General features: G+C 36.6%; 1 protein-coding gene across 1 annotated transcript in view; it reads right to left on the bottom strand.

The window, feature by feature from the left end:
- plekhh1 (pleckstrin homology domain containing, family H (with MyTH4 domain) member 1) overlaps window positions 1-21980 on the bottom strand; it is a 111679-nt gene that overhangs the window by 74944 nt on the left and 14755 nt on the right. The window lies entirely within an intron of this gene.

The following is a 21980-nucleotide window of genomic DNA, read 5'->3' as shown; positions in this document are numbered from 1 at the left end:
GCTGGGATTGAGGTGTCACATGAAAGGTTGGGTTGTTTCAGCAGGATCCTCAGAGGAATGAAGAAACGCTACTCTTATATCACTTCTATCTTCTTCCCGCACCCCCTCTTTCCTCAGGTGTGTTGAAAACATTGCATATGAGTCAGAGTTTTGCGAGTGACATTCAATAGCTTCCTTTATACGCAGGCCCGCAGCCATACACACTCTCACCTGAGTCCCACTGACAGACAGCTGCTTCGAGTTTACTGAGAAGAGCTACTGAGAACCACGGAAAGTGGGTGTGCTGGTGTGCTCTGACATTTATGATGAGAATGAGCTGTACATGCGTGTGCATTGTATGAGTGGAAAAACATAATCAGGTTGTGGTTTCTGATTATTAGCAATGTTTGCCAAGGTTAGCATCACTAATTGTTCATGAGGGTGTGGGTTTTGAAGCCTGTTGTATTAAACTTCAGCTTTTAACTCGTCAAGCATGAACATAAATATACCTTAAATCATGCAATGGTAACACTTTATTTTGCAGTGTCCTTGTTACATATGTTACATGTACTTACCATAGTAATAACAGTAAATTATGCACTAATCCTCAACCAAATCCTAATCCTACCCTAACTCTATAATAAGTACATGTAGTTAATTCATATTACTTAGTACTTACATGTATAATTACACTGTAACAATGACACCTTAAAATAAAATGTAACCCATACAATTTGTTGAGAAGAGATGTTTTATTACTTTCTGAACTGATCTGACTCATGATTTTGGCCTGGCAGACAATAAACCGGATGAAAAAATAGCAAAAGATGTATAGTATGTAAAGGAGACAAATAGGGACCATAATAACAGAGACAATGCCCTAGCAAACACTCAGAAGACCTGAGCATCTGAATAAAATCCCATAATACCCTAGAAAATATAAAAATGTAGTGTACTTCATAGGTAATTATAGACCATCAAATGGATCTGGATATAATATTCAAATAGATTATATGAGAATGAAATAAGCCTCACCAAGGCTGCATGTAAAAATACAGGAAAAACAGTAATATTGTGAAATATTATTACAATTTAAAATAACTGTTTTCTATTTGAATATATTTGAAAATGTAATTTATTCCTGTGATGCAAAGCTGAATTTTAGTTTCTGCTCTGAAAGCCGCAAGATCACTCTGAACGCTGTGAGTGCATGTTAGAAATCAGAAATGGTGAGAGAACATTGTGCTTGGTACATTTTTCCTATTCAAGCCAAACTTGGGTCTTCAGCCAACAAAGTTTAAATCAATTATGGCTAGTGCGCTTCCCATAATGTTTATGCATTAGATTAGTAGGTGGTCTTTTGTGGCTATTCAAACACATTCGACCACATGAGCGTCTACACTACGTAAGCAATCTGCCGTTTTTGACCACCTCTGGAAGTGGTCGGAAGTGGACAAGCTTTTCATCCTTGTTGAATAACAGTAAAAAAAAATTCTCACTGACCTCAAACCATTGAACGGTAATGTATATATATATATATATATAATATTTGCCCTTTTTTATTGAATTTGATTGTAGAATGCAGGAAAGAAGCAAGCAGTACTCTTTTTTAAGCTTCTCTTTTCTGTCCTGTTTCTTTCTCTTTTCCTTTCTGTCTATTTCTTACTCAATGTCTTTTCTCTCTCATAACCCAAGAGGTCTTGTATGGAGGTGGAGGTTGTTTCATGGCTGGTGAGGAAGCTATTAGCCCCTTGTGCTGCTCTCTCTCTCTCCCTCCTTCGTTAATCTGCTGTGACAGCTTCACTGTTTACTAAATCCACACTCAGTGAATCACAGGATGGAGGCCTAGCACCGCTCGGCTCCATTAACCCCTGACCCTGAGCGCCATGGCAGCAGAGACAGGCCTTAGGGAGGAAACGACACCTGTCCTGTCCTCATGGGGTCACTCCATTTAAATCACCAAATTTATGAACTCTAAAAGTTCAATTCAGGCTGTAATTTTATCACTAAATCTCAAACAGAAATCTTCGTAGGTGACAGAATGTTGACCCCTACTGAAGAGTATGGTGAAGATCGAAAGGTTGAAACAGAATGTTAAACTAATAAAAAATAATAGTAGTAATATATTGTGAATAATTCAGTAAAATAAGCTATGGAAGCTTGTTTCCACCACAAAAAAAAAAAAAAAAAAGTTAATTCCGACTTTTTATGTCACAATTCTGACTTTTTTTTTCTTAGAATTGCGAGTTTATATCTCAATACTGAGAAATACAGTCAGATTTGCGATATATGAACTCACAATTATGTAAGTAATTGTAATTGTGGCTTTTTACCTCACAATTCTGACTTTTAACTCGCACTGACTTTTAACTGACTTTTAATTTTATAAATTCTGACTTTATAAGGTATAAACTTGCAATTGCAAGTTAGAAAGTCCGACCTGTCAGATATAAACTCGCAATTATGAGAAAGAAGTCCGAAATTGTGCATTCCAAATGTAAAAACTTTTTATTTTTTATTTTTTATTCCATGGCAGAAGCAAGCTTCCATAATAAGCCCCTTCTTTAGAAACTGGTATTAAACATGCCTTACACAAATGTTTCACACTCCCAAAACTTTGCTTCATCTTACTGTCAAAGGGTATCAAAACGCCACTTTTTGAGACACCAAAACTTAAAGTCCCAAGACTTTCCTCATCCGCCATGACCTCACCAGCATCCCCAGCTAAATGAACCCACAGTTCACCGAGAGGTCCTATCCCAACGCCACGCTGTCCGAATCACAGTCGACACTTTAAACTGTTATCACACGTGCTCCATCACACATCTACACTTCTCTTCAGCTATCACTCTCATGTCAGCACACACCCTGGAGCGCCATCCTGCTCAGTCCTGCCTCAGTGTCTGTTTCTCCCTCCCCCGACATACCAATACACACTGATACTGAGCCCTTCTGCACGTCGGATCACTGCTTTATCCTCTGTCATGTTCTTATATTGGTCTGTGCTGGTAGTATGCTAATATGCTAATGCTAGGCTAAAATTTCTGATGGTAAAGTTCAAGTGTGTATGTTTAAATGGCTTGTAATTTGTTTTGCTTGTTGTTCATAGATACTGGTTAATGTGCAACTTTAAAGGGATACTCCACTTTAAAATGAAAATTCTGTCATCATATACTCTATGAATTTCTTTCTTCTGCTGAACACAAGGGAAGATATTTTGAAGAATGTCAGTAACCAAACAGTTAACTGGTCCCATTGACTTCCATAGTAGGAAAAAAAAAATAAAATACTATGGAAGTCAAAGGGACCAGTTAACTGTTTGGTTACTGACATTCTTCAAAATATCTTCCCTTGTGTTCAGCAGAAGAAAGAAATTCATACAGGTTTGAAACAACTTGAGGGTGAGTATATGATGACAGAATTTTCATTTTAAAGTGAACTATCCCTTTAAGCCCAGCAGTATGACGGTGTAATGCAGGATATCGACAGTAGTTGGCAGTGTTTGATGCTTTCTTGCAGGGTAAACAAGATTCAAGCCAAAAGACACTGAATTATTGGTGTACAGTACAGCAATTAAGGGAGAACACTGTACAGCAAATGAGTGGGGAAAAAACTGCATAAAGAGGAAAAAAACATATAAGGGAAAAAAACACAAAAGATGCAAAAGAAAACTGAAACTGCCCATGTTACATTTTCTGTTCATATCAACCTACTCAATGTTCCATAGTAATGTTTTTTTTTTTTTTTTGACCCAAAAACACCTCCATTCTCCATGAATATGATTTGGTATATCTGCACCTCTTTTGTCAGTTTATCTGCTGGGCCTGTTTATATGCAAATATAATGGACTTCACTTTCGTGATTATGTATTCTTGATTATATATCGGTAACACTTTACAATACGGGTGCACTAATCTGCATTAATTCATGCTTAACTAATGCACAGATAATCATGTGTTAATGTATGACTCATGAAGAACTAAACCATTAATTAATGATTACTGCATCAGCAACTAATAAAGATTCTAAATGATTAATAGATTAAGTAATAAATGAATTGTTATTAATTAAATGTGTCATAATGTATTAATTCCTTAATAACTTATTTTATTAACTAAAAGTGTAAATTAATGTGTTAATTACCACAGTTGGTCAAAGCAATGTACTTCAACTTCCAGCTGTCTGCTTTAATTAATCATTAACTAATGATTTGCAAATGTATCATTATGTTATGACTTTACTTGTTGAGGCACATGACTATTAACTAATTGTTAAGTAATATGCCATTTATGGGTTTACATGGCACCAAAATGGCATATTACTTAACAATTAGTTAATAGTCATGTGCCTCAACAAGTAAAGTCATAACATAATGAAACATTTGCAAATCATTAGTTAATGATTCATTTAAGTAGAAAGCTGGAAGTTGAAGTACATTTCCTTGACCAACTGTGGTAATTAACACATTAATTTACACTTTTAGTTAATAAAATAAGTTATTAAGGAATTAATACATTATGACACATTTAATTAATAACAATTCATATATTACTTAATCTATTCATCATTTAGAATCTTTATTAGTTACTGATGCAGTAATCATTAATTAATGGTTTAGTTCTTCATGAGTCATACATTAACACATGATTATCTGTGCATTAGTTAAGCATGAATTAATGCAGATTAGTGCACCCGTATTGTAAAGTGTTACCTATATCTCTTCACCCCTTATGTCATCTACTGTTTGAGTTTTGTGGTTGCTCCATTCATGATTGCTTGTTCACATGTGGGTTGCAGTGATCTCTAAACTTTTATATGCCAACACAGTTCCATGTGGAAGAAGTAAAGTTTATGTGGCCTGACAAAGCACCTCCGAAGTTGGGATTGTTATTAATTCTCGAATGCTTCTTGTAGGGTATTTACGCTTCCAGTTAAGTTACTAAAGACTCCCTTCAGTAGTATAATATAATATAATATAATATAATATAATATAATATAATATAATATAATATAATATAATATAATATAATATAATATAATATAATATAATATAATATTCTAAGATATTTTAATATAAGCTCAAACAATTCTCATTAAATACATCCAAAACCAAATGATCTGAGCTGTGCTATCCACAATGATTGTTTAGAATTAGATCTATGCACTTGTGTTCTATGTGCTAAATGTCAACAATCTTTTTTATGCTTTAATTACTCCTATGGAATTTTAGGAGAACTTATCGACACTTCATCAAAACACTAAATACTTCAATGAAACATAACTGAAAACTTCTGAGCAATGAATACATTTTAGTGCTCTTGAATGAAATATTAAACGTAGAAATAGCAGCAAAACAAGAAATATTAGATATGGGGCATTCAGGCTAGTATTGTTACAATGGATCTGTATCATCAGACTGGTATGTAAGAAGAGAGAGACACAATCAGTGAGACTACACACACACACACACACACACAGGCACACAAACGTAAACAATGGCCGAAAGGCAGCGAGCCAGGTCATAGTGAAGTATGACAGATGAGTTTGTGGCGTCTCTATCAGCACCCCTCCCTCTGAGCAACCACTCCCCAGCGTAACCTTTGACCTCTCTGAGCACACACTGTCATCACCACCTCTACTGCAATGTCTAAACAGAGAGGTCAGGAACCCAGTTTCCACACACTCAAGACAGCCATCAAACTCGTGTGTGTGTGTCAGGGGAGTGACAAGTTGCACATGACAACATCGTCAACAGCCTCTCATATGTGGTCACTTCTGCTTTTCATCAGTATTTCACTTCTCTTGACTGACACAAACAAGGCCTTGTGTATACATTTACATGCACAAACACACACTTCTGCTTAATCTTAGCACATTACAAAATACAATAATTATTGCTTTGCAAGCTGGATGCATCTGTGAAGTGCTGAAAACTTCCCTGTCCATTTCCTGTGCAGTGATATTTTAATATACACTTCCTTAAGCTGTTTCTGCCTTTTGCGGTGCCCTTTGGCCCGATCATATATGTTTCATCAACTTTATGCACTCTCACGTCTCAAGGGATCACCTTTCTTTTTGTGACATGAAGCCAGACCCAGACTTAAACTATTAAAAGTTCCTAAACAATTAAAATCCATCATAAAACTATGATTATCCAAACAACTATAACCCACTCTAAACATACAAAATCTTTAAAAAATAACTAGGTTTACCCATTTTAATATATATTGTGCAATTTTTTTTATTATTATTAAAACTTCCCCACAGTTGCGGGATCACTTCCGCGACATCAAACTTTGCTTCTATGGGTGTCAGTGAAGATCAGGCTTGAGATGAAATGTGATATGTGAAGAAAACAAAGAACATTTGAGGTAAATATCAAGTGTGAGAATATTTTTATTGTGTGTCATTTCCAGTTACGCTGCAATTATTCAAAAAGTGTGAAAACATTATTTAATTGCATGTATTTAGGATACTTAAATGACTAACTGTGAAATTAGCCTTAGCAAGAACAAAGAGTGTGCCATTTTATAGAGCGCAACAGTCAAACTACATAAGTAAAAACTGCATTCATTTTCTTTCTAGTAAAATTACACCAATCAGAGAAGCAACACTCACCAAAATAGCTCATTAGCTCCGCCCACTCCCATGAAGCACTGTGAATGATGTAATCGAGTCGATCTCCCTACGTTCTCAAATTACTGAAATGTTTGTATATATATATATATATATATATGCATATTTTGCAATAAACTTGAAATGTATTGTTTTTATACACATAATAAATGTTCGTAATTAGTTAATAGTTATATATTTCTCTATCGTTTTTCATGTGATTATGCTCTTCACTATGCTTCATGGGATTGTAGTTCTTTCCCTCACGAAAACAGTTAAGTTCACAGTCTTGTATCTTTGTCTTTTTGTCCAATTTTCCCAAACATTTTTGCTTTAAATCAAAGTGTGTAGTGTTGTGATTTACCTTGTAGCTGATTGGCTTGGTTCATGGCTTATAACTCTTTAACTAAGACTTTTTTAAAATCCTTATGGGAAAAGATTTATGGAAAAAATACTTTCGGAACAAGCGCCGCTGTGTTGCACTGTATTCCAAAAACATTGAAAATGTCATTGCCACCACTGTCATTTCCTCCACAGACCAGAGTTGACATGGACATATTCATGACTTAATAATAAACTACATGAAGGAATTTTCCTGTGCTGTATGTATGTCCACTGTTGAACATTGTTAGTGAACACAAATTAATAATCTGGTGAGAGTGTGAAAAGTGTGTTTTATAATGTCAAAAGTCCAAAAAAGACCATAATTACTTACTCCCTATGACAATTGAAACGCACCCAGTGTAATTACTTTTCAGTGCACGAACACTGACATGAATCATGTCGATTTTTTTTTGTGCTTCATTTACTTTAACTGTCGCTATAACTCATTGGAGCTACAGATGAACACAAGATGACTCAACAAAGAGTGCTGTCACTTAAAAATGAAAATGAGATTTGACCCAGATTTGTAACAAAGCCAAATAAAACTGTCACACACTCAACAGATGAAGTCATTATGAGCCTCATGGTACCTTCATAGGGCCTGAACATCCCCTAGATACCTCCATAAATACATGATATCCTCTTAGTCCTGAGCACACATGCACAGCCTCACAATGACAGCCCCTCACTCACTTTCTCTCTCTCCCCATGCGCTCTGTGCCCTCTTAAGTCCCTTGCCACAAATCATACACAAATGTTTATGGTTTTTCCACAAATTACACAAATAAAAGGAGCCAGAAAGGAGAAGGGAGGAGGGCGCTGAAGAGAGATGTTTGGACCTGGTACAAACAAGGGCAGCAGGCCAAGAAGCTTTGCTAAAGGTTTGAATTCAACACTCCCTTGAGTAAAACAGCTCAGACAGATGGAATACATTGACTCGAACACTCTATGAGAAGCAGAGAGGAGACGAGAGGAGGTTTTGCTAGCTTAGAATTTTCTTCAAAAATTATGGTCAGAGACCTTGCCTTAAAGACATAGTTCACCAAAAAAAAAACTAAATTCTGTCATTATTTTCTCACCCTCGTGCTGTTAAAAATCTGTGACACAGAAAAGATGATAGTGTTTCTCAGTGTTTTTGTCCATACAGAGATATTCAATTGGGTCCAATGGGGTTGTTTTGTTTTGGACCCCATTGACTCTCAAGGACAAAAACATTTGAAACATTTATCAAAATATGTACTAAATGCTTACAGTGTGATCAGGATCAAATGATAAAAAATGACCACAGATAACATTTACTGCCTATTTCAGCTGGTTTTGAAAGTCTTGTGCTAATGATTCATCAGAGCATCACTCTTCTAAGTGAAAAGCGTCACGTCCGAGCGACTTTCCGCTGCTTCAGCACAAACCTCCTTTATAAAAGATGGAAGTCGTTCTGCTGCCGATTCCAACACTTTCCTAATCAGAGGAAGTTTCACAACAGTGTGCAAACACTCCTCAGCCAAAAATGTGAGGTTAAGAGTCGTTCATCTGAATCTTTAGAGCTATCCTTGTATGCTACATTTCTAGATTGTGTCCTTTTAACAGCATAAGCTCAGTCCTGGATGAAAACCGTGCGACTCTGGTGAAACTTAAACTTAATCCTGAACTTTCCCAAATCTTTGTCTAAAAAATTAGCGTCCGTATATGGATCATTAGGAACAGTTTGAACAACCCAACATGGATTTGATTTACAGAGTGCACACACAAAAGGGGAAAAACATCTGTCTTTTCTCAAACAGAGAAATTATGCATGTGAACGTAACCCTATAGGTAATACTAAACCAGGGGAAGGACGTTTAGCAGGAGCCAAAAGCTTGGTGAATAATGAAGTGGTGTAAAGTGTACCATTGTGAGGTAAGCTGCTCATTGTTAAGGGAAAGGTGTTGAAGTCTGTAATCGTGGTATTGTGATGCTTCAGTTCGAGAATGTGCCAGGGAAAGCACGGTACAATTATAAGCTATGCTAAAGAAAAACCATGACATGAAACAGAGTACCAGTGAAAAACAAGCAAACTTTGTTTGCTCAGTCTCAAGACTAATGACAGCTTTAGTCATTAAAAATCCATTCTAGCTGAAGAACATTAATGCAATCATAGTTCTGCCTGAGTGTCACTCTTGAGGAGCGAATCAAAGGTTTTCACGCACGATCGATTACACCCTCCTCATCCATGATTGCATTTACACCAATTGCGACCACAGGAACTATACCACAAAGTGTTCTTGGTGTGGTTCGTGCGCACTTGAGTTTGGAAAAACCAAAAGCAACATTAGATGAGCATGCATTTAGTACCCAAGAACAAGACACAAAATCAATAAATTTCATAATGTTCGTATAGCCTCAAATATGCTATCTCCACTAAATTATTTGTCTCCAGGAGAAGATCACTGATGCATGCACCACGGCTTGATGTGGAACATCTACAATAAGAGCAATGATATAGAGCAGATTTCATGAGATGGAACAGAAGGTGCTTTTCTGCCCTAAAGCATCACCTTTTCATACAGGAGGACTTATGGCAGCTATATTGAGAAGATCAAGCACAAGGCTCAAACTCAGAGGAACCTAGTATTGAGCCCTGAGGCCCTGATGTGTATAATCAGGCTGATCTGTTCTTTTCTTGCTTATGAATTGTGCTTGTGGGCAGAGAGCCTGCTAGACTTTCACCTGCTCTCTAAGACTCCACGCAGATGGTTTTCTAGCTGGGATAGAAATATTGAACTTGTCTCCAGCTCACGAAATCAGCAGTCCAACACCGCTCTACCTCAGTACTAATGGCAAACATCTGTATTTATTATTGATTGCATTTACTCTGGACAAGTTTAAAGGGATAGTTCACCAAAACATTTTAATTCTGTCATCATGGTGTTCCATCCAGACTTTCGTTCATCTTTAAAAAGACAAATGATTATATTTGAATGAAACCTGAGAGATTTCTGTTTCTCCGTTGAAAGTTTATTCCACCAAAACGTTGACGCTTCAAAAGGTTTTTAAAGACTTTACAACGTTTTATTTGTTATCATTATTTAAATACATGGCATGGTCAAACAATGAACAATACTTCGACAGCATTGATTAACTTTAGCTAATGTTAATCTTAACATTTACCAATACATTTTGACGATCAAATGTTGTATCTGTTATTAGTCAATGTACTGTGAATTACCATGAGTATGAACATATTTATTAGGCTAAGTAACATTAACAAAGGTTAATAAATGCTGTAAAAATACTCATTGTTAGTTTGCATTAATGTTAACAAATGAGACTTTATTATAAAGTGTTACCACATCGTAAAAGTAATCCATATGAATTGACCAGTTTAATCCAGAAGGAGTCACTGAATGTTTTATTTAATTTTTTTTGTCTATCAAACAAGCACATTTGAGCTTCTGTTTACCACATTTGATGTAGAGCTGGGCCATAAAGGATATCACATTGAGATTGTGATAAAATTTACGTCGATAACGATGATAAACACTGAAAGGCGCAGTTCCATCTGATATACACATACATGTGACACTCACAGGGCCCTATCATATACCCGGCGCAATGCAGCGCCAAACAAGTGTGTACAGCAAGTGTGTTTTGCTATAGTTTCAGCCCGACGCAGTTATCATTTTCATGTCCTGCACCATCTTGGACATCACATTAGGAATAAGCCTACAAGACCCTACAATGCATAGTAGAAAACCTTTGACTTTGATTTTTGATTTTAAAATCAACCATGATGCTAAAGTATAAAAGGTCAGTTGGACTTCCAAAGTTAAACGAACTGAAATATTTAGTGTACATAAATGCATACACTTTAAGGTTAACAATAGGACTTTTCACCACATGACACAGTTCTGACAAAAAGTCTTTAATCCAGCTAAATATTATCTGTACTCCCATTCGAACGATACAAACTTGAATAAATAAAGTTTATCTGCAAGTAAACTGCGCATAAATTGTTCTCATCCTGTTGTAGTTGTTGGAGGCCAAAGCATGTAACACATTTCACATGTTGACAAGTTTAGGAAAAGCTGTGTTTTCAGTCAAATAAATGTGCTGGATGAGAGCGAGACAGCTATGCAGACAGACAGCTACTGACAGGCAAGTGAGTGAGTGAGTGAGTGTAAATGCTACATGTTGTTGCTGGAGAGACACTGCTCTGGAGGCTGCTTTTCCTTACTTGGTAGTGCAGACTTACTCTCTACAGGCCCTCAAACAGCAAAAGATGCACACACACAAAAGCCTTTTACATTTATGCACATCTGTGCTCGAGTGTTGATGTAGACGGGAAGAGTGGATCTTTTTCCTTAATTCCCTCTGCAGCAATGCTGTGTTCATTAGCTCACAGGGCTTTGTAGCCAGAACATACTTGTCACTACAAGTCTGTCACAGATTACACACCAAAAGAGAAAGTCCAGAAAAAGGGAATAGCAACAGATTACCCACTTGGGGGAGGCTGAGGGGCAAAAGGGGCTGAAAGGAGCGGAGAGCGCCTCGCACCATGACGCAAGGTATTACAAAAGCCAGATGGCTGCTTTAATGCCAAAAATATGCTCTGTTTTTATTTGTTTGTGCTCTAGAGCTTAAACATTTATAAAAACTCCAGCCAAACACAAGAATTAGCATTTTGCTATGGCAAATATTATAACTTTTAAATGGTTACAGATGTGTACATGGAAGCATATTTCCGGCCTCAAAGTTGAAAAAATGAAAAAGATAATTGTGAGATAAAGTTTAAAATCAGAAACAAAGTCACATTGTGAGATATAAAGTAACACTCCAAGATTTAAACTTGCAATTTGCGAAGATATGAAGTCAAAATGACAAGATAAAGTTGCAATTGGGAGAATTAAAGGAATAGTTCACTTCCAAATGAAAATTCTGTCATCCTTTACTCACCCTCAAATTGTTTCAAACCTGTATGAATTTCTTTCTTCTGCTGAACACAAAAGAATTTGAGAATTAGGCTAGCTTTACTAACAGCTTACACAAGCGCAAACCCTATTTGGCGTTAAAAAACTACTATCAGGATTGACTCAAGGCACGCAGTGAAACCTGGATACAGTTATTTTTGCGGCTGATCTGATTGCATCTACATTTGTAGCAGTTTCCCTTTCAGACACAAAATATATGGGAGGAGAGTATTTAAATGAATCACGCAATGCGATTTACTAAGGCTTGTGGTAGTCAATTTACTGGTATTTGCACCATTATTTAACATCTAAAAAAAGCATGTCTTAAACCAGACGCTATAGTTTGCGCTGCTCTTGGTAGATTGCGTTGGTCATTATGGGAATGATCCGGCTGTGTCTGTGTTCTTTAATGTGCGTGTCATCAGTAGATCACACGCAGAACTTTCCACTCCTATCAACGTTTTTTTGGGGGAATTGCGCTCTCACGTTAATTTGCCCTGTTTAGTAAATCTGGCCCATGGTGTCACAATTACCACTTTTTTTTTCACTATCAAGACAGCAAATGAAAAAGCAGATAAAAAATATCCAGACCCTGAGCAAAACTTTTAGCTAGTTTTAGAGAAAGTCCTTGATAGTGACAGCTAACAGGTCGCCATACTGTGATGGTGTCAAGTTCTTCGGCCTTCAAAAAGTACTTGACTTTATTGTATAGTTAAATGGAATGAAAATGAAGCCCAGAAACTGTCACAAGCTACATTACCCATAGAATTGTCTAGATGTGACAATTAATAAATATTTGATCAAGTCCACTAACATGGTCTAAGACCTGAAAGGCCGCACGTATTTAGGAAATAGCTAGAGTGTGGAGGAATCGGATCCATCTATGGGGAATAGCCCAAAATAAAATCCTCTGTTCTCCCATATCGGGCCTTACATAAATAAGATATCACTGCAGGCACAAGGCACCATGGGAAATAGCCAATCCAGTCTTGTAAACATCAGCCAATGACTTCTGGCAGGCTCACACTCTCTCTGGAGGCATGCGAGCGAAGAGGGGAGGAGGGCAGTTCAGGGTTGGAATTCATAAATAAATCACTTTTTTTTGGAGAGGATTATGTGTCCACAGACCCTTTTCTAACTCTGTCCCCCCTCCCCCACCCCCCCACCACCAAAATAAACAAGGCGAGGCAGAAATAGCTGCTTCCAAGCACCACTACAGGAAATTATTTTAGCTTGTTGGTAATTTGGGCACTTACTTTTCTAGTGTATGAATTACAGTTAACCCTGAAACTTTTAACCCCCCGACCCCCAACATACACACACCTGGCCGGCAGAGCAGGCATGGAAAACATGAAAAAGTTAGCCTGCTGAGCCAGAACAAAAACAAGTTTAAAGTATGAGAAATGATTCCACATTTAACACAGTTACAAAATATAATGCATTATGATGATGAAGGAGCTGTATAAATACCAGTCGGTTTCCCAGGACTTGTTTTTGGGTTCTTTAAATCATTAACAAATTCCCAATGGAGGCACTCCGGCTCTATTTAAACCCACTTATCCAGGCGCTTCCCGTAATCACCCTGCTGAACAAACACAGGGAGCAAAAGATTGCTCAGTCTGCCCAACCTTGGCTAGGAAAGGTGATACTGGTGAGGAAGGATGTAGCCAAATATTCAATCCTGGTAGTTAATGTAAAGGTTGGAGAATTTGTAATTTAGAAATGCATAATGATTAATCTGAATATCTGATCTACACCCACACTTCTGGATAAAGCTGATGTTCAGAATTCCATGTCCTACCTGTTTGTTTTTTTACACCTGTTTGATCAAAATGCTTCACTGATTTAATAATGGAGGGAACACTTTATTTCGATGGCCCACTTTAGTAACTTTGCAACTACATGTCAACTAACTATTAGTAGACTGTCTGCTTAATATCTGAGAACACTTCTTTATTTTGATGCTCTTCCAACAGACATTCTACTGACTAGAAGTAACTTTACATGTCAGCTTATTCTACTAACCCGAACACTAACCTGACAATTTACTGACAGTCTACTAATACTCTATTGAGAGTTAGTTGACATGTAGTTGCAAAGTTACATATAGTTAGTAGAATGTCTAAAGTGGACCATCGAAATAAAGTGTAACCATAATGGAACCTAAAAGACAACAAAATGGACTTCACAACCCATTTTTTACGGCAAAATGTCACCAAACGATGCAGTCCCCTGCGCGTCACTGACCTCCACATCTTGGCGTAAGCCGTAGCCACGTCATCAGAGAGTTCTGATCACATCACGGCTATCAGACTAAACACACAGCTCCCTGGAATGGAAATAGCAGGCTGATATTTATACAGTATGTCACAATGTTTCAGCTTTCATTGGAACATTAAGATCTCTGCAGCATTGTGCTTGAGCCATATTCCAGTAAATAAGACATTAGCAATGATTTAAGAGGTGTTACTTTTGAAGTGAAGTGAAAAGGATTTTCCTGTGTGGGCACGGAAAGGGTTAAATATGTGCATTACTGTGGGCTGTGCGCGCCTGTGCCTATGTATATGCACCGAGACATGAAACAGTACACACTGCTTATAAACTCCTCTGCATGTTCCACCGTGAGATAAAACATGTGTGTGAGAGCAATAGAGGCCGATATCTGCACTTTGGAGAGCGACCTCAGAACATCCTGCCCCATTTGTAAGCACACACAGATACTAACTCTTACATGCATGAATATGCTGATATTTGTAAGATTTAAAAGAATCAAACCTTTGCTTTCATCCATTTACTTTGGGTACCAAAATACTCCGTGGACAATGATGATTATTCCCAGTCATTTAGAAACTATTCAAATAAACCATTCATTTAGAAACTAGTGCTTTGACCTACATTAATTAGAAATATCCAGACAGGTTTTTGGATGATTTCACTTTATTTTTTCAGCTGTGAGGAAATAATAAACATATCAGAAATGCTCCTCGGGGTTTGGGAGGATAAAACTCATGTGGTGTAAATCCCGACAGATAAAACCATTGGATCCAGCATTCAAAACTACATTTCAAGAAGAAATCAAATAATGACTTGCTTGTATTAGAGCGGGAAAAAAGGAAATCAAAGTACTGCCAATATCCAGAGCATAGCATGTTATTTGTTTAGCTTCGGGCAGTCATTGCTGAGCCTGGCATACTTATCTGAAATTAATACTGTATATGCCCTAGAATAGATGATATAGAAATATGTGGTGACACCTCTGTCTAGACTGATGCTGCTGATGTCATGTTGAATGAGTCATTTCATTTCAAATGAAAATTTAATAAATACAGCACTATATGTTCTAAAGTAAAATGACTTTGGGAGACAATTTAAAAAAAAAAAAAAAAAAAAAAATTAGTGCATTTACACTAGCCTACTTAACTGATATGAATGTGCACTTCTTAAAAGTAAAAGTATATTTAAAAAACTGTACTTGCAGATAATATGAATGAATTAAAAGCCACTTAAGAGGCTACACTTTCATGACGGTTTCTTAACACACTTAAGTACACTTACAAACTGCACTTTGTAATAATGTCAAATAAAAAGTTTGGTCACACTTTAGGTGGTCTTAACTACTAAATCATTTGATACAATTTACTTATTATACATACATGCTGATACATTGTAATTACATTTAAAGTAGGCCCTACTTGCATTTAATTAACATTTGTACTTACTAAGTATATCATTCCATAATAGGTTCTCTTTTTAAAAGCATGCTCAAGGGAACTTTTCCACAAGGGTATGTATGAAGTAACATTATATTTAGTGATATTTCTTTAGTTTTTTTAGTTTTTGTTTTTTTTATAGGAGGGAAATTTAGATTTGTCACCTCAAGTAACACTGATTGAACCATAATCATGATGATTGTGATGAAGGAAATTTGGGGGCTTCTTTTTAAGGCCACTTTCCACTTGGTATTGCAGGGCAGGATGTGATCTCACTTCCTTTCCTGTGACCTCAAGTCCCACACAGAACAAAACAAGATGCACCACATTCCCTTTCTCAGGGCTATGTAGCAGACCACATTTATTAAAAAATACAAAAATATTTACATTACAAACAGAGGTAACACTTTCCAATAAGGTTATTTAGTTAACATTAGCTAACTACATTAGCATGAACTAATAATGACCTGCACTTATAAAGAATTTATTCATCTTTGCTAATATTAATTTCAACATTTACTAATACTTTATTACAACCTTAAAGTTAACATTAGTTAATGCACTGTGAACTAACATGAACAAACAATGAACAGCTTTATTTGTGGTAAATAACATTAAAAAAGATTAACAAATACAGCAGCAAATGTATTGCTCATGGTTAGTTCATGTTAGTTAATAGGCTACATTAACTAATGGTAACTAATGAACCTTATTGTAAAGTGTTACCCAAACAGACATCATACACTCTCTAAGAAACAGCAACAAAAGCTAAATGCTAATGCTAATGCTAAAATGATTATTTTTAGATGCTAGTGTGAATGCTTTGACTACTGGGGGCAACATTTAAAGTGTGAATGCTCTGACTAATGCTCAGGGAGAGCAACAGACCTCTGACTATCATGGGCAAATTATTGAGATTTTGGAAGGTTGATGGGGGAGTCAAACCACTAAAGGGCAGTCTACAGTGTGAAACTTTAAAGCCAGGTTTACGAGATGACTCATTGCAGCAGTAACTCTCATCTTTAACAGTTAAGTAAATACAGTGTTAATTACCACAGACGCAAGAGTGAAAGTGCCCTGGAAAGTACCCAGAAAGCTCCCTTTTTCGAATAGGGAAGTCTTATAGAAGATAACTATCACCTGATCAAACCATGATAACCACAGATGATATCCTGATTGTGTTTTGGAAATAAAGTTCAGATAGGAGAGCTTCAGAGATGAGGTCAGTACCGTACGGGTGTGTTTAGCTTGGCCGAGAGTCCGTGATACAAGTCACTTAGGAGAGATTTAGCAATGCGGAGATATGCGGGTAAATAAACCCAGTGGGATTAGGTTATTGGGTTTGAACTTTGACCTCTGGGGGACACTGTGTTGAGTCAGAGAAAGCGCCCCCTCCCCCTAAAAGCAGCACAGGGCTGGGTCAACATGACCTCTCTGCCTGATAACAGAGGACATGTAAGGACAAAGAGGAGAGGTTACAAATCACAAAGTCCAATGGCATTCATAAAAGCTGTGTGCGTGTGTGTGTGTGTGTGTGTGTGTGTATATATATATATATATATATATATATATATATATATATTGTCTTAGTGTTGAATTTAGCTGAAAAGGCCTGGTCTGTTTAATAGCAACTTACTCTAATTTAATATATGTGTTTAATGATCTGTATCTTTTTTTTTCCTGCGCAGTAAAAGTGAAAATGTTTAATGGCTTTTTTTTTGTAGCCAAGACTTGAAAATGATTATCAAAAATAAACGCAACATGAGAAACATTCACTAGAGTAAAAAGTAGGACAGCCAGTCTGGATGTTCCTTATGTTGGTTACTGGTAACAAAGTCTATCTAGTTAAGTTAATAATTAGACATACTAAGTAGGCTTGTTGCTCAACTCAATATTTACACATCTCCTTACACAATAACATGAATGCAGTCAAATTAAGAGTGACCAAAAAACTTCGATAAATAACACTCCTTGGCTTCCTCAACTGGTAAGCAAATATTGTTCTTGATATCTAGTAAATTGCAGCCCCACACTCACTGAACTTGTATTATTCCTTATCTTAAACAATCCTACAAGATTTAGGGTTATGCTATAAATTAAATCTAAAATGCATCAGTTTCCAATGATCAAGTGTTTCTAGCACTAAAGGCCTAAATTTAGCACTCGACTTGTGTTTTTAGCTTTATGTTTCGTTTTATCACTTATGCAATATGTTTGCTGTCTTCTGAGTCACTTTTTTAAGAAGGGCCGTGAAAAAGACGTGTGTAATAATAAAAGCAAATACCAGTGTGTGTCTGCACACATATTAACAGGCATGCATCATTACCACGCAGACATCAAACCAAAAAATGCACAATGCCCTTTAAATTCTCCTTTTGTCGCTGTCAGCATAAAAAATATAGGGTTAAGACGGCCACAAAGTCAACCATGTTTGAGTTGCACTTCTATACAAAGAAGGGACCACACAAATGTTATACCATCAGATAATAGTATGTGCACAGGAAATGAGCAGCTCTTTGTGAGATGAGGGGAGTTCTTAACAACTAAAATAGAACACACACGCGGCACATCGACAGACAAAGTTTGGTTGCACTTCAGAGGTGGTTATCGGGGAAAACACCAAGAGAATCTCTGACCTTGTGGCAGCACACAACATCATGACATTTACATCTGTTTATGTATAACATGCACTAATCACATAGTTGTTTTCGTTCAATAAATGTTTTTAAGATTTAAGTTTAAGAGCGCAATTTAAATAAAAACACTGATGGGAGTGGAAAGCTCTGCGTGTGATCTACTGATGACGCACACATTAAAGAACACAGACACAGCCGGTGTAATGCTGAAATTCACAGAAGATGAAGATAATTCCAAGGTTTATTAAACAAGTACTAACAAAACGCCCCCAACAACACAAAACAGTGTGCTATGCACAACCAATACCAGACACTGAACTGATGACAAGCAGGAACTAAATACACAGATGATAACGAGACAATGACAGACAGCTGTGGTGATAGTTAGTGTCCATGGTGATTGATGATAGCTTAGGTGATCAGGTGATAGCTTATAGTGTGCAGGTGGAAAACATGAGGGATGCTGGGAAGCCCGATCTCATCCCAAGGCGTCATATACTGACGCTTTTGACATTTCGTCTACATCCAACGCACATGGCACCCTTTAGCGTCAATATGAGACGCAGATAGAAATGGGCCAGAAGGCGCCTCCTAGCGGTCTAACCCTAACCCAGACCTAAACCTACCCATAACCGAACAAAGCTCTGTGCGTGTCATATTGACGCTAAAGGGTGCCATGTGCGTTGGATGTAGACGAAATGTCAAAAGTGTCAGTATGACGCCCTAGGATGAGAATGTGTGTGTGTGTGACAGCCGGATCACTCCCATAATGACCAACGCCATCTAGAGCAGCGCAAACTATAGCTTCTGGTTTAAGACATGCTTATTTTGGGTGGTAAATAGTGGTGCAAATACCAGTAAATTGACTAGCACAAACCTTAGTAAATCGCGTTGCGTGATTCATTAAAATACTCTCCTCCCATATATTTTGCGTCTGAAAGGGAAACTCCTACAGGTCAGCTGCAAAAATGTTCAACGTTAATTTTCCTTAAGTAGGGTAGAGTGGGGGAAAACGCCCCCCTGGGGTAAAACGCCCCCCACCTGTTTTTCCCAAAATAACCACTAAAAGTAGTCAAGATACATTTTTACTGTTGCTATGCACTACGTTGATAACGGGGATATACAAATCACTATGGAGAAGCTGACACCAGCGACACATTTGAAGAGAAGAGGATTACAGGGTAAATGCTATAATTTTCAGATATTAGTAAATAAGTGTTTAAGAGAATATTGTTCTGCAGGATATCGCAGTGATGTATGATAGATGAATAGTGAAGTCTGTAGTTTGAGATCATATATTATTTATAAGGAATATAATTATATTTTAAAAATTAAACATTTTTTTAAAAACTCATAGCTTGTGGGGTAAAACGCCCCCTACGCTGAGGGGTAAAACGCCCCCCTGGGGGCATAGTTTCTCTATCATAATTACTATAATAAAATATTTCTGTCTATCAAATCCTTTGTTTTACACTTAATGCAGTATAACTAGGTGGTAAAATCTAAATATTTGAACAAAACATGAAAAAATGACCTCAAGTGAGCATTAACTAGCTAGCTTGCTAGCAAAGTTAGCTCACTGATGGAAGGTAGTTAAATTTGGCTATTTTGGACATTGCTGAAATAAATATTAATATATATACATGTTGATACATTACTTGCCTTTTACCTTTAGAGATTAAAAACTATTGTCTGTTAATTTTGCTGTTGATCTATGAAGCAAACTGTAAGAAAGGGGGCATTTTACCCCACCGCTGGGGCAAAACGCCCCCTTTGTACAAAAATATTTTCAGTGAAAATACTAATTAATTATGAAGGCTGAGCAATTTTAATATTTGGTGAATAACTCCTGCCATAGTCACTCAAAACCGGGATGGCAATTCTAGTCACATTTATGTTTTGTTTCACTGTAATGTCACATTTTCCTTAAGGGGGGCGTTTTCCCCCACTCTACCCTAAATCCTGACGGTAGTTTTTTTCAACACCAAAAGAGGGTTTGCGCTGGCGTAAGCTGTTGATGTCATCAACTATCACCTGGGAAGTGGAACTAAGAAACGTACTACTGAAAAAAAATCAGCTGACCTATTTTCAGCTGCTCTCAAACCTTACCTCACACCAACCCCGCTTTCAATGTAAAGCCTCACTGTTCATATGTTACTCATAATATGTCACCAGTTGGGTCATTCTATGAAATTGGTGTTTCTTCTATTTTGAAGATGTGATTTAAAAGTTGAAAGTACAAGTCTGTAAGAGTTTCAACATTGTAATTAAATGTGATTTGATAAATTTATGAATATCAATAGATGTTGAGATATACCTATGCATTCAGAAAAGTAAGAGAGGGTTGACAGTTGTAGTTATAAGGTCATGACCAGTGTTGGGGGAAGTTACTTTTAAAAGTAATCCGTTACAATATTGCGTTGCTCCCCAAAAAGTAACTAATTGAGTTACTTTTTATGGAAAGTAATGGATTACGTTCCTTTTAAAGTCATTTTTGCTTGTTAGTATGGTTGAATTGGATCATCGAAGGTCAGCAAATGTGAGATTAAAGACATAAAGTATATTTGTATTATTTAACTTTTAATTATTGAAGTTTTGCGTAATTTTCTGAGTTTGCATTTCATTTTTTTAATTCATTTTGAGGAAAACTGAATCTGTTTTTGTGCAAGTGATAGGCCTATAAGTAAACGAATGCTTACATTTAGTCTGAAACTACAATAACCATGTTTACACACAACTCCTTTTCACTTCCTCCTGATTTCTATCAACACGGGGACAAGAGAGAGCTGTCAGTCAATAAATGGGAAAACAAAGTATCTTGCATTACTTGTTTGAAAAAGTAACTCAGATATTTGTTGTAAATTTAAAAGTAATGCATTACTTTCCTCTTTACTTGAAAAAGTAATCTGATTACGTAATGCATTACCCCAACACCGGTCATGACAATTTAAGGCTTAATGACAATTAAATCTTGATATTTCCAATAATCTGTTGCTTACTATACAAATTTATGGTAACAGAGCTAACTAACTATAAGATAAAAAAAGACATTTACTTTACTTGCTGAAAACACTTCCTGAAAAGATTGTCATAATGACAGAGCATTTTTATTTATAGAGAATTCATTTATTTTAATAAGGAACAGTTATGATGGTAACAGAGTGGCTGCATATTGACTGCATAGGACACAACTTTAAGAAGTCATTTTCGTAATGCATAGTGACTGCATAGGACACAACTTTATTGTCAACTAAAATACAGAATATTATAGCACAATGTATATATATATATAAAAAAAGTCTTTAGAAAATAGCTCCTTTGTGTGCATTTTTATAGATTTGTTAATACTATGACGAGAAGTTGAAAATCGGGCTGAGGACGAGCCAAAAAACATCCTCATGAATAAAGAAAAGAAAACGAAAAAGATTTTGCATACATTGTGTATTCTGTTCATTTGTTTGTTTGTTTTATTATATGAAAAAAATAATACAAATTAAACATACAGTTGCCTATAATAATGCATAGTAAAAAATGGCATCATCTATTTATTGTTAAAATCATTGTTTTCATGAGGGACCCAGCTGAAGAAAAGTATAATTTGTCTTATCAGAGATCGCTCCTCAACCTCAACAGTATCATTTCTGAGTAAAAAGGAAGCCCTGTCACTGAGGGAGCTCGAGCCACCTGAACAGTTTTCTGTCATTAGACGA

This window comes from Rutilus rutilus (genome assembly GCF_951802725.1).
Source record: "Rutilus rutilus genome assembly, chromosome: 21".
NCBI lineage: Eukaryota > Metazoa > Chordata > Actinopteri > Cypriniformes > Leuciscidae > Rutilus > Rutilus rutilus.
This window is presented reverse-complemented; position numbering and strand designations above follow the sequence as displayed.